The sequence below is a fragment of the Rhipicephalus sanguineus genome, chromosome 10 (genome assembly GCF_013339695.2).
Source record: "Rhipicephalus sanguineus isolate Rsan-2018 chromosome 10, BIME_Rsan_1.4, whole genome shotgun sequence".
NCBI classification, from domain to species: domain Eukaryota; kingdom Metazoa; phylum Arthropoda; class Arachnida; order Ixodida; family Ixodidae; genus Rhipicephalus; species Rhipicephalus sanguineus.
In genome coordinates, this window is record NC_051185.1 from 23,036,926 (window position 1) to 23,051,676 (window position 14,751).

A 14,751-nucleotide genomic window follows, 5' to 3' on the forward strand; every position below is an offset into this window, starting at 1 on the left:
TATACGAAATTCCCGAAGTAGCTCACCAGCAATGTTCAGTTACCGGTGAGCTACTCTCTGGCATCTGCATGACGCGTTTAAAAAAAACGCCAGGCCTGCGCTGAAACCGCAGCACAGTCACAGCGAAAGCTGGAAGAGCGGCGTTTCTAGAGCCCGTTAAGCTCTCTTGGGGCTACAATACAAGTACACTAGAAAGGTACCCACTACGCCACAAATCAAAATTTTTGTGAAGTTGGGAAGCACCCACTAAGCCATTATTCGTCATTCTATGGAGAAGCGAGGCACCAGCTACACGTCTGTAAGGCATTATGTGCACTTTGTTGACGTGACGACTGATGACGATGAAGAATTATGGCTCAGCCCTTTGTAATGGGTTGGAATCTTTAAACGGCCCACCAGTTATGTAATTTGCATTGGGTGACGCCCGGTCGCTATTTCCCTCTCCCGTCATGCTGTATACGTTGACGTGGAAGAGCGACGGGGGGGGGGGGCGAAGAACTTTATTGAGACCCCGAGGAAGTGGATCATGCGCTTATGGGCTTCCTTGGCAACCAATACAAGTGCACTTGCGAGGAACCCACTACGCTATAAATAATTGTAATTTTTTAGAAGTAGGGCAGCAGGCACTGTGCCATTTTTCGTCATTCTACAGAGAGCGTTGGTACCTGCTAAACGCATGTTAGGGATTGTGCGCACTTTGTTGATTCTGCGCCTGATGACGATGAAGAATTATGGCAGAGCCCTTTTGTAATGGGTTGGAAGCATTCAACAACCTGCTCGTTGCGCAATTCGCAATTGTTTGACGCCTGGTTACAGAATTCGCGTTGTGCGACGCTTGGTGCTTATTTTAATCTTCTACCACGCTATATTGCATATGCTAATGTGGTTCCTTCCCGACATGAAGCCTGTATAGGACCTTTTTGCAAAGCACTTTCAAGCACCGGCATGGCTCAGAGGTTGAATACTGAGCTCCAACGCAGAGGGCCCAGGTTCGAACCTCGTTCCATCCTGGAATTTTTTTCTTATTTAGTTTTTTTTTCTTATTTCGAGCGATACTGGTTACGGACACCGGCGGCGGCGGCGGCGGCGGACAACTACGGCGCTAAAAACGGCCGGAGAAATGATCTCATAACGGCTTTCGCTGTAAAAGCGACAAAGTACTTCTAGGGACCGTGGTACTGCTAAATGTCCGGCCGCGCTGTGCATTCAACGCGCCTGCACCCAAAGCGCTTGGAAGGGATATGGCGGCGAGAGGTCACGTGATGCGAGTAAGCCAATCGCGTCGGCGGCGGCGCGCGGAAAACAGATGCGATACTCTGAAATTCTTCTAGTGACTCTACGCCGTTCGAGCCCTTCGCGCCATCTCGCTAGTGATAACGAAAACACGCTGATGTACCGCGACCTCTGAGTACAGCCACCGGCAAATGGTGTAGATAAATAGCGCGCCGTTAGCATATCGAAGAACTTGCCGTCTGTGGCGGAGTCGTTTCGCGCTGCGCGCTGGGGATCGAGGGGTCGTAAGTTCGACTCCCAGTGACGGAACTTTTCCTTCCAGATTTTTCTTTGCCATATGTCAGTCTTTATATTTTAGAACGTCACATCCGTGACGGAAATGCGTCAGTGGAGCCGTGGTGGACCCCGGCATAAAACACTTTCGTGTTAAAATCTACGGCTACATCGAACAAACCTAGCCGGAACACTTCGTACATCGAACATCGGGCGGCGCGAAACGAGCCACGAACTTGGCTTTTTCTCGTGGAAGGGGGCTTTCCGGCATGCCTTTTGGAAAACGAGTGCTGTGATTAGGAGGCCGCCGCGTGGAGCGTGCAGAAACTACCGCATGCCACCACGTGGCTTCTCCCCGTCGTCGCGCCCATAGAGTTTTGTCATCTTCATGAAATCGCCCCGGTGCGCACCGGGGCGCACCGGGGCGATTTCATGAAGATGCCATCTCACAATTACCTAGAGGGAAATCTGGCGCTAGTGAGCTGTTGTATGCATGGGAATGACGGTATATGTGAGCTTCGAACTTAGCTCGGATTGGTATCGTTTACGAATAGCCGCGACACTTCGAAGACGCGCCTGGCTTCAACGCGTTCCTTGCGTCAAAATGGTTTATTTCGTACTGAAGGAGCATGTAGTAAGCTACTTCTTTTTTATCATTGCACAGAAACGAGTTTTATTAAGCTTTGGAAACTTATGCGTTGATGTACAATTTTACGAACTATAAAAAATAACGAACGCCCGCTGAACCGGAAGGCAGACGACAAAGCCAGCGTTCTGTCTGCGACTGCTCGTCGTCTGTTTCTTTCTTTCGTTGTTTGGCTAGCCGTACAGGTGGGTGGACTTTTATTCTAGAATATAATACGCGTGAGTGAGATCCATTTAAAAACGTTTTGTTTTAGAGAGGCTTTATTTGCGCAGCCGCATCCGCTTTTCAGCCGAAGCCTCACTCAACAACAGCCAACACAAGCCTCGCAGACACATATACCGTCATTCCCACCGCGGCAACGGCGCTCCTTAAGAAATTCGCATAGACGGTGGCGCCAGATTTCCCTCTTGGTATTATCGTGAGAAACTCTATGGTCGCGCCCATCGAGCGCGTTCGCTTATCTACAATCCTCCGCTCACTTTAATGTTAATGCGAGTTATGCGACGGCTGCCGAGAAACGCAATAACCTGCTGTTCTTCGCAAAGCTGGCCATGATCAATACCTTCGCTCAGTCGTGCCTGTCCCGTTATGGGTTCAAATGCAGGGTTGCGACCATGCACTTTCAACAGCAGAGCTGTTTAGCCTTTAGTTCCAGCCGTGGCCGGTAACCACTCAAAACTCGGCGCAGCCGTGCAAAGAAGTGGAAGTATATTATAGTCATGTATAGTACAGTATAGCAAGGGGTATGAAAGGAAATAAGGTGGGGGGCGATGGGAAAGTGACAAAAATGAAAAGGATGATGGGAGAGGGTAAAGAATAGCATAGCGTTGTATAGTATAGCAAGGAGGTGGGAAGATGAAGTAAAAATGACGGCTACTTGAGGGTGAGGAGGGAAAGGAGGGGGTGAGAGGGTAAAGCACAGCATAGCCTTGTAGAACGTAGCAATGCGTAGGGAAATTGAAGTGAGCATGAGGAGGAGTTATTCGAGGGCGAAAATGAGGAAAAGGAGGAGAGTGAGAGAGCCGGCAACCATTCAAAACTCGGCGCCGCTGTGCAGAGAAGTGGAAGCATAGCATAGCCATGTATAGTACAGTATAGCAGGGGGTAGGAAAGGGAAGTAAGGGTGGGGAGTGATGGGAGGGGGACAAGAATAAAAAGGAGGAGGGGAAAGGGTAAAGAATAGCATAGCCTTGTTTAGTATAGCAAGGAGGAGGGAAAATGAAGTAAAGATCACAGCTACTTGTGGGTGAGGAGGGAAAGGAGGGGTGAGAGGGTAAAGCATAGCATAGCCTTGTAGAACGTCGCAATGCGTTGGAAAATTGAAGTGAGGATGAGGAGGGGTTATTCAAGGGCTAGAAGGAGGAAAAGGAGGAGGGTGAGAGGGTAAAGCAAAGGCTATAGCCATGTATTGTATAGCAAGGGGGTAGGAAAAGGAAGTGAGGGTTAGGAGGTATAAAAGGGGGAGGTAGAGAAGGTAAAGCATAGCATAGTCATGGATAAGATAGTATAGAAAGGAGTGGGAAAGGAAAGTGAGCCATGTACAGCGTCACGCAGGCAAAACCTTGGATAGCAGTCATGTATAGCATAGCCAAGCGTAGTATAGTGTAGCAAGGGGTGCGAAAGAGAAGCGAGGATGAGGAGGAGTGGTTTAAGGGTAAAGAGGAGAGAAAGGAGGGCAGAGATTTGCATACCCGTGTATAGTACAGTAATGCACAGTGATGGTGAGGACAGATCTAAGGGTGATGAAAAAAAGGAGGGGAAGGTAAAAGAGCATAGCCGTGTGTATGGTACAGCAAGAAGGTTAAAATGGGAAATGAGGGTGAGTAAGAGAGATTTTAGGTTGAGAAGGAAGGAAAAAATTACACCATCTCCCGCTAAAGGGGACCATGAGGCGATGCGAAGCCAGAGCACTTGCTCGATCGCGTTCCGTTGGCGTTCGTTGGGCATGCTACCGACCTCGCGTCGTGGAACGCGAAGAGGGACGCTACGCGCGTTATATCTTCCATCCAGCCTGGCCGTTAATTCTCACAGGGGCGAGCGGGGAACGCGGTCGACAGGCGGGCGAGAGGGGGGCAGCGTAGGAGTGGAGAGAGAAGGGGAGGGGACGCGCATGCGCTCGAGCTCATCGCGGCGTTGCGCAGGAGAGAATTTCGGCATGCCTAGCCCGCGTTTCACAGGAAGAGTGGAAAGGGGGGGGAGAGGGGAAGGGGAGAGGGTGAGTGGGGATGGGAAGTGGAGAGGAGGTGTGTGGAGAGGGTATGTGCATGCGCAGTAAGGGTGGTCACGCCGCACACCACCACCACCGGATTGAGCTCCGCCTTAAGATACTTCGCATCTAAAAGAGGAGGGGCAGGGTGAATCAGAATAGTCACGTGTAGTAAAGTACAGCAATGGGGTGAGAAACGGATGGAGGTTAAGCATGGAGTGAGGTGAGGAAGAACGAGGGGGAGGTTAAATCGTAGCCTAGCCATGCGTAGTACCGCATAGTGAAGTGTGGGAAAGGGAAGTGAGGGTGAGTGGTAGTGTGAAGAGGGGGAGAGTAGGGGAGCGTAGCGCAGGACGTAGCCGTGTGTAGTACAATAAAGCAAGTGGTGGGAAAGAGATTTGAGGGGGAGAAGTGGTGTCAGTGTTAAAAAGAGGGGGAGGGTGAGCACAGCATAGTCATGTGAAGTACAATATAGCCAGGGGTGGGGGAGGCCAGTGAGGATGAGAAATGGTGTGAGGGAGAGAAAGGTAGAGAAAATAAAGGGAGGAAGGAAAGGAGGAGGCGAGGGCAGAACATAGCTGTGTGCAATACAGTGCAGCAAGGCGTGGGAAGTAGAAGTGAGGCTAAAGAGAAGTGGTGGGATGGTGAAAAGAAAGGAGGAGAGTAAGGGTAGGGCGTAGCATAGCCACGAATAGCACAGTAAGGCAAGCAGGTGGGAAAGGGAGGTAAGGGCGAAGAAATGTGACGGTGCGGAGGAAGAAAAAGAGGAGGGGTAGAGTAAAAAATAGCATAGCCTTGTGCAGTACAAGATAGCAAAGAAATTTCGAACATCCCCGATTACTTTAGATTGTTCTGATAGGCTCCAGCGCGCAACGCGAATAGTACAGTTTATTCTGGAACTAACGAGCACCGGAGATAAGGCTAGAATATTCGATGCCACGTGTATGAATGCCGACGCACCAGACCGCTGACCAGATTATTCGCCGACTGACGTCTGTGTGCGCCGATAGGGTTGAACTCAGAGTGTCATTCTTTTTCTGGACACCACTTCGCCCAAAGAGAGTTTGACCTTTAAAAGCGCATGACCATGAGCGTGTTGGTACGCGATCATAGTAAAAAAACATGGTTGAGCCTTCCGTCATAGGAATCGGTATAACACGAAAGTAAAAAATTGAAGCACACTGTAAATTCCAAAGTGTGTTCGGCGAAGGCGTGTGGCCATTCCACGCCTTATCCACTGCTATATCCACGAAGTGAATGATACAGTGAAACCTCGGTGATACGAATCTCACGGGACCACCAAAAATATTCGTATCATCCGAAATTCGTATCAGCAGAAAGCATGAAAAATTAGCATGCGACAAAAGAAAGCTGGCGTACATTTTCATTTATTGTTTTTCACGGCCGCAGCAACGTCAGGAAGAATGATGAATGATTGTCAATTAAGTTTTTAGATGTCGGCAATCATATCAGCACTCGTAAATATACGGGCCTGTATCTTGTTTGATCTCTCGCATATCATGTGGCAGTGTCCCACGAAATCTCCCGCCTGCACTCTCAAGCCATTAATTAGTAGTGAGGAGCTGTGGGAGACTGCCCTGCGCAGCTCCGATCCCACTCTCCAGGACAGAGTCCTGAGGTGGGCTGAGGAGATAGCGGAGGCCTACCACGACTGGTAGTCTGACGTTATGCCACACGAAGTGGTGACGGACGCTTACTGGGACTGGATCACAGACCTCCCTCTCTCCCCTCCGGCTCCTCCCCTTTCTTAAAAAGGGAAATAAAGTTTCTTCACTCACTCACTCACTCACTCACTCACGGGCCTGTACGCGCGTATTTAATTAATGAACCAGGTGCGTTGTGACCCGCGACAGCAGTAGCTCCTTCCAAATTTTAGTATATTTTCTTGCATGACACCGGAGTACTGCAGCGAAAATAAGGAAAGAAGTGCTTTGACGCGATAGCTCAAGGCCCCAAAATTACAGAACCACTGCCCTGTGTTATGATTTTGTTATCGCGGAGGTCTTGGGGATGTTTTTTTGGGCAATTTACGGCCGTGCCCGCACCAGTGCGCCCTCAACGGTCGCGCATGTTGACATTGTGAGGCCTGACTCCTTCGCCAAGACCGTCCTCGCCTTCTTTCTGTCCTCTACCACTTTTCATAGGACGTCTGATGCACGAGGCAGGCACGTGTAAACACAGTACAACGACAGTAGCCCGCGTCGACGCGTTAGGAAAAAAAGCATGGCGCTAATATCCTCTGTAATCTAAACGCGAAGGCACACGGAGGCACATAAGAGCCTCAAAGATTCGCGCACACAATGTCGGAGGCCGTGACGCGTCTCTGAAGGTTTATTCTGACCGTAAGAAAAATGTTTTCCTTACATCGTGATTCTGACGATTCGGCGGTGCGGCGCGCATGCCCACGCTTGCGTTTCCGCGCTCGCACGTGCTTGGCGCGTCTTCTGCGACAGCGCGGACACCACCTCTTCGTACCTGGGCGGTAGCGTACGTTCGTATCAAACGTCGCTGGGTGAAAATCAGTTCGCAACAGCCGTATTCCATTACAGTGCAGACAAATGGGCCTTGGCCGGGACCAACGAAAAATTCGTATCACCCCGATATTCGTATGAGCTGTGATCGTATCACCGAGGTTTCACTGTATTACAGGAGCTTGCTCGGAGATGATCAGGTAACCCTCGAATCCTCCGCACACATTCCTCTACCGGCCGTCCAGCGGGCCAGGGCCGTCGCCGAGGACCTCGAAAGATGTTCCTCGACTGGTGGATCCCGGGCAGCCTAGCCCCGGGCACAATATCAACCGTTGGGCAAATAAAGTTTATTCAACTCAACTCAATATATAGACGTGACAACGTTGTACAGCTGTGGCCGAACGTGTGGTCGAGGAAATCGCGCTTGAAGCGTGCGTCGGCGCCGCCAACCTCGGGTATAGCGACCGCTTTTGACGCGCCCGCACTTCTTCGGGGTTCTCTTGCCGCCGCTTCCGTGCTGCTACTGCTTCGCGACCTCTCCCCGCAGGGTCCGCTTGACGGCGCGCCCGCTTCTCTTCTGCTTCGCTGGCCCGCAGCTCCGGGTTTGTTTGACGGCGAGACCTCTTCGCTTCGGCCTCCCGGGCTCTCACCGCAGGGTCATGGCGGCGAGCCCGAGCTACAGCTGCGTTGCGAGCCCGCCGCGCTGCTGCCTTGGCTGGGGTGTACATGCAGCGGAGCGGCAACGATGAGTGTTCACTGAGTGAGCTTCGGGAAGAGAAAGGAAGCGCGCCAAACGCGAGCGCCAAACGAGAGGCGCGGCCGTCAAGGTCACCTATTTAACTAGCGCACGCGCCGACGGTGGTGTGCGCCGCCTTGTAGAGTCACTGGAAAATCAGAGTACCGCAAAGGTAGGCTGCACGCGGGCAACATTGGGTGGCGGCGGCCATGTCCCTTCCAGACCGTCCGGTGCGTTGCTAGCGTGTGTTGAGAAGTGACCAATCTTTTAGCCTCAGTGCCGTGTTACGCTCGGCAGAACGGCATTATGTATATGTGTTTCTTCAAGAGGATATTAGAAGTGATTTCGAGTCATCGACAGGTATGGATTGACTGCGCGGTTAGCGGTGTAACTAATGAAACGTACGGCGAATGTTGCCATGTGCTCGCGAACTCTCTTCATGGCTTCATCGGTCTCTTTGCGTGTCACGCCCGGGCGTGTTCGCTAGGTCCGGAGCTGTAAACATAGTTGCATTAGCGCAGTGACATCGTGCGAGATGCCATTTACTTCGACATTTGGTGAATCTTGACTGTTTGCGCTAGCTTTGCAGTCGGTGTTCAGGTTCACTGCACTCGTGAACGTTATCGAACAGCATCGAGAACATTCAACATTGCGTCCTTCGACTGATCGCTGACGCATAGCTTGCTTGCGCACCGTGCTTGCTGTTCAACTGGTTGATATGTGTAATAGAAGTTGTGTGTGTAAGGTAATTGGAAGTTGTGCGCGACTTCTTGATTCGGAACGCCAGCAGCCGAACGCACGGGACGAGCGAATCGGCGTGCGGTAGGTAAGATGCATCTTATCTTGCGATACGTAGAAAATAGGCCATCAAAAATGATTGACATCACTACTTAATTGTTTCATTTCCAATTTCTTGTCTCCTTAATATTCCCAACGTTGCAGTGAATTCACAAATATTTTGCTGTGTTCCGACAAACAGTTATTTTTTTGGCGTTGCCAGCGCGTAAACAGCTCGGGTTGGGTTTCTGCACTGCTGCACTTTTTTTTCATAATGCACTCTTATCAAAACTTCCTCGGCACGGTTCTTTATGTTCTTTTGATCAGAAAAAGCACATCCCGGAATTTTTAAAGCGCATGCTACTGCAACACAGTATGTATATAGACCTAGGGCTCGCATAAAATCGACTCCCTCAATGCGTGGGATCTGCTTTTTTTTTTTTTTTTGCTGTGACCATTTCTCACCAACTACGCAGTATTTTAAGGGTACGCTCGGCGCAATGCAGCATTAGCAGCATTTTTTTGGCAACAAATTTAAAAATACGCTTGATAACATTGTCTTATACCAAGTTTATCAACAGACTTCCATGCTTCTGTTTTGTGCAATGCCAAATTATCATGCCACAATTGCCTTCAAGGTATACCAGTAAACAGTTATTATTTTAATAAATCTTCGATTTCGCTCTCGTGCGTGGCACGCTTATAACTCGCACAGCCTGCGTAATCTGTTCAACAGATTGAGATAGAAACAGCCGAGCAAATAGAGAGGTATGCAGTTTTCAATATCGCTGACCATAGCGAACCGAAAAGGTGAAGTATTCTGTCGCATAAGGTCTTTTCCAGCAAAGTTAGTGTAGTTCACTGCAGGAAGGAGTGTTATTCGAGGGGGGGGGGGCGAATTCGTTCAGGCCAAATATGCAGCCACGTAGAACGGCGCTCTTTGACATTAATTTTCCCCACACGGCAAACGAGATTCCCAGAGTAGCTCACCAGTAACGTTCGATTGATGGTGAGCTACTCTCTTCTGGCATCTGCATGCAGTGGCGTAGCCAGGGGGTGGCACACCGCGCCCGTGCCCCCTCCCCCCCCCCCCTCTCCCGAAATTTTTTTCCCGTGGCATACATTGCACGAAATGACACTCGATCACATCTGCCTGCCAGGCCCCCACTTCAGATCAAGGAGGTGCCCCCCTGCCCCCTGAAAAAAATGTTTGCATGACGCGTTTAAAAAAGCGACGAAGTACTTTGGGGACCGTGGTACCGCTAAATGTCCGGCCACGCTTTGCATTGAACGCGCCTGCACCCAAAGCGCTTGGAAGGGATATGGCGGCGAAAGGTCACGTGATGCGAGTAAGCCAATCGCGTCGGCGGCGGCGCGCGGAAAACAGATGCGATACTCTGAGATTTTTCCAGTGACTCTACCGCCTTGAGCAGCGACGCGCCATCTAGTGAGTATTTTTGAAATCACCGGAGAGAGCGCAGCTGCGACTATCAACTTTTGGCGGGATCAATGAGAACTAGTGTACATGCCGCCGACGGACAAGGCGCGAGCATAAGAAGCTTGGCGAGCCACTCATCTCCACTAAGAGGAGCTGGGTGGCGCATCGAGCACGCGGGCGTGAGGCCACCGGAAGCCGCCGTTTTTGTCCCGGAAGAGAGCTTTTCTGTTTTTTTTTAAAGAAATACCTGCCTGTAGCGCAGTAAACTGTACGAATCGACCGGAAAAGTCGTCAAGGAAGACATTTCACGCGTGAGTACCTCAAAGATGCATTACTTTTTACGCATTTTGTACGTTGCAGCACTCCGCCGTATTCGGACGGTGTCGGCACGGCGTCTGTCATCTTTCGTGTAGCGTTTGTCGGCGTCTAAAGTTAGGCGTAATCGCAGAGTTTGAAAAAATAAAAAATAAAAACGATCATAACAACAGCTGCCACCCGAGAATATTTGAATTGCGCGACTGAGACGGACAGAAGACGCCAGCTTCCGGGACAAACAGAGGACCTTCCGGTGGCTTCACAAGCCCCTGCCTCGCAGAGCGGGGATGCCCCGTCCAGCCTTTTTAATGGAGGTCAGTGTGGAGAGCAAGCTCCTAAAAATCTTGCATCCGACTAACTCGACTGCACGCGGCGGCGGCGCCCCCGATGGACGCCGCAGCTTGACTCCGCCGCCGCGTTGTACGCGTTGGAAGGAGCAACGTGCAACTGTTTGTATGCGCCGCTGTGCCATCACGTGATTGCTGAGGGAGTGTGAAGGGGAGAGGCCACAGCTGGCACCGTTCCAGGGCACGGACGGATTAGGCTGTTGCCTTAAAACGTGTCCTTACAGAAGTAGTTGAATGTTTACTGTACATTGGTATAACAGGGTTTGAACAATGTCTATTGGTGTATGGCAACTATAGCACCGTTTAACGTGGATGCACCCACGCTGACGCTTGGTGGTACATCTTTATCCCGATGACTAACATCCATGATCGATGATTAAACAAACCCTTGTGATAGCTGTAGTAGTTAACGGTGAGAGCGTAATAAAAAAAAATATGGCTGATCCCTCCGTCATAGGAATCGGTATAGCACGAAAGTGAAACATTTTGTCACAGAAGTAGTTTATTGCTTATAGCGCATTGGTATATAAGAGCTTGTACAATGTCTACTGTTTGGCAGATATAGCACCACTTGATGTGGACGCACTCGCGTTGTCGCACATCTCCGTACCGACGACTAACACCCATGATCATGATTTAACACTTGCGGTAGCTGAAGTTCTTAACATATACGTGGACACCGCATATAGTGAATCCCGCGGAAAGATGGCATCAACAAGCACATAATAAACACTGATACTCGATATGCACTCCTTCATAGCGTCATGGAATGCGAAGAGGAACGCTACGTGCGTCGTGTCTTCCCTCTAGCAGGGGCGTAGCCAGGGGGGGGGGGTGGGGGGGGGTTCAACACAACCCCCCCCATACAAACGCACGCACGAACATACATGAAGTATGGTTGAACCCCCCCCCCCCCCCCGAAAAAAATTTCTGGCTACGCCCCTGCCCTCTAGCCTGGCCGTTACTTATCACAGGGCGAGCCAAGGAGGTTGGGGCGAGCAGGGAACGCCAGGCGAGCGTCGGAGAGCTATTTTTCGATATGGATGGATGCTACGAGCGAGGCTTGGGTAAAGCTGCCACCTCACGGTGTGTTTGTTATAGCATTGACGAAATTCAACTTGTATTATACTTGTATTAGAAACACGCCGAATGTGACGGTCGTATATGTACGGCGCGTTTTTTTCTTCGAGCATGGTGGTACAGATGTCACCGCGCCGTTATAAAGGGGACGCTCATAGCATCCATCCATCAATCTAAGGGCACTGCGAGAGGAAATTGTGAAAGATAAAAGACACGTTCGTGTAGCCTCCGTAACGAGTTTGGCGATAGCTCAGTGGGCTAAACGCCCGCCAGTCATCGTCGCGGACCGAAAGGTCATGGGTTCGATTCCCGTGAACGGAACTTTTTCTTATAGTTTCTTTTATTGCCATCTGATGGCGTTCATTTTGCTGACGTTATTCCGTGACGGAAATACGTCATGAAAGTCCTGGTGGACCCCGGCATAAAACACTTTCGTGTTAGAAAACATGACTGATCCCTCCGTCATAGGAATCTGCATCACACGAAAGTGAAACGTGTCTTCACAGAAGTAGGGCTTATTGTGTAGTGATATGTGACAGCTTGTATAATATTTATTGGTGTTTGGCAGCTGCAGCACCATTCGACGTGGATGCACCCACGTTGACGCATAGTGGCACATCTCCTACAACACCGCCTTCGGGCTTGTAGTACGGCCCCCGCCTCCGTAGGGCAAGCGGGCACGCAAGAGTCTCCATCCCTATCCCCTCCCCTGTTTTGCCGGATCGAACCAATAAAGTTGTTCTCTCTCTCTCTCTCTACAACCCCACAATCGCAAAAGACCTGCTTGCCCATCAGCGTTTTACCCGACAAGTATACGCCCCTCCCGACAAACGCCTAACAGGAGAGGAGGCAATAAATTGGAGAAAAATTCAAACTGGGGTTTATCCCCACTTAAAAAGATTACACGCCATGTTCCCTACGTGCTATCGAAGTTCCTGCCCCTGGTGCGGAGGAAGCCCTACACTCTATCACATTACCTGGGGCTGCTCTAAACACCCCCCACACCTGACACACACAGGCTAGATACCAACACACACGTTGGAGCAGTGGGAGGCGCGACTGTCCAGCTCAGACCTGGCCGATCAGCAAGCGCTGATCGACCAGGTTGAACGGGCGGCCAAGGCCAGTGGGGCCCTCGACTAGGGCTCCCCCCAAAAGAATTTTTTATTATTGCGATAGCAATTATATGGACAGTCTCTGCTGGATTTTGCCGTCGCCGTCGCCGCCGTCATGCACCGTATATGTATAAGTATGTATATATATATAAAGGCCCCACAGAAAAATAACTCAGAAAAATGCTTCCGAAGCGCGGAATCGAACCAGGGACCTCTTGCTCCACAGCGAGCGGCGCTATCCACTACGCCACGAAACGCAGATCCTCCACGTAGCTAACGGCGAGCGTTATATACACACCATTTAGCGCTGGACGGACTCGGAGACAGCAGGCGATAATAAGCGTTTCTTCATTACCAGCGAGGTGGCGCTAGGAGCCCGACGGCCGCATTTAAAAGTCGTCGGCGAGCTCGCTCGCTTCTTCTTATATTTGCGCATGGGAGAAGCTTGCCCTTCCGCTGTCTGCTCGCGCGGTTTTCTCGTGGCGAGGGGTAGAGGAATGTTTCACGCTTTCACCGTGATGTCCGCGCTCATGTTACGGCGCGTACGAATGTCACTCGAGCTCAGGGACGCCGCTAAACGAACAGAAGATGAGCGCGAACTATCAAGTGTCCCAGCTCGACACTTGAAGCACGCTAGTTTCCTTCGCTGCTTCGGCCGCCTTTGCAACAGAAGCGCTGTTCAAACTGAGAGTATCCATTGGCGAGCCTCACTTCGTATAGCATTAGTTCCTTGCTATCGCATTCATTGCTTCGCCCTTGCGGCGAAACTGTGACTTTTTTGTAAATAAAGTTTATCTCTCTCTCCATCGCGACGACTAACGCCCATGATCATGATTTAACCGTTGTGGTAGCTTAAGTTGTTAACATATACCTGGGCACAGCGTATCGTGAATGCCACGCAGATGACATCAACAAGAACGTAATAAGCACCGGTACTAGACATGCACTTCTGCAAAGCGTCGTCAATTAAGGGGGGAAATGGAACTGTGTGCGCTCCCGGGTAATAGGGTAACCTACGCCTGTGCTCATGCATACACTACCACACTGCGCTTCAGCAACACGGCAGGCAGAGGTTCGTAGCTCTAGCTGCAAGCTTGTGCCCAGAAAAACAATGACACTCAGAGTGCGAAGATATCGGCGCACACAGACGTCGGTCGGGGAATATTTTGGTCAGTGGTATGGCGTGTCGGCACTTGTACAGCATCGAAGATGCCAGCGTTATCGCTGGATGTTCCATTAGTTCCAGAATAAACTGTATTCCTCGCGTTTCGCGGTCAAGCTTATCAGAAGTATCCAAAATCATCGGGAGTGTTCGACATTCCGGTGCGGCGCGCACAAGGCGATGGCTACACATGTAACGGTTCGGTTAGATGAAAATAGAAAAAGAAGCGCACGCGGCAATGTACTAGGGCAGGGGTCGGCAATATGCGGCCCGCAGGGCAGTATTATAGCCCCCGGCACAACGTCAGAACCAACTCCCCCCCCCCCCCCCCCGCCCCCATAACTAACCCACGAATACCTCCCGGCTAACCGATAAACACCTCCGCAACTTTCTGCGTCTGTCAGTTAGCGACATTGATGTAGATGTCTGCGAGTAGGCTAAAAATGTTCAGCAACAAAATTCGCATTCAAACAGTTTTGTTTTTATTTTGCTTGTAAGCTATTTTTAAAAGTCGCGACCTTGTGAAATGGGAGCAGAAAATAAACATAATTTTTTTGTTCGTTTTGTACATCATTATTCTCAATTGGCCGAATATTTTCTCTTGCCTGCAAAGCCCCCTCCCCCCTTCCCATTTGTCGTGCGGCCCCCGCCGTGTCGGCCTCATGCAACTCGGCCCTTCGCCTCAAAAGGTTGCCGGCCCCTGTACTAGAGCAAGGGGATGGAAACGTGAAGTGAGGTCGAGGTAGATGTGAGATAGGAGGAAGGAAAGGACGAGGTGGAGGGTAAAGCGTAATATAGTCATGTGTAGTGCAGTAAAGCAAGAGGTGTGAAAGGTAAGTGAGGGTGATGGTGAAAGGAGGAGAGGGAGGGTAAAGCATAGCATAGCCGTGCATAGTACAGTACTTTTAATAGGAGGGAAAGTGAAGTGAGC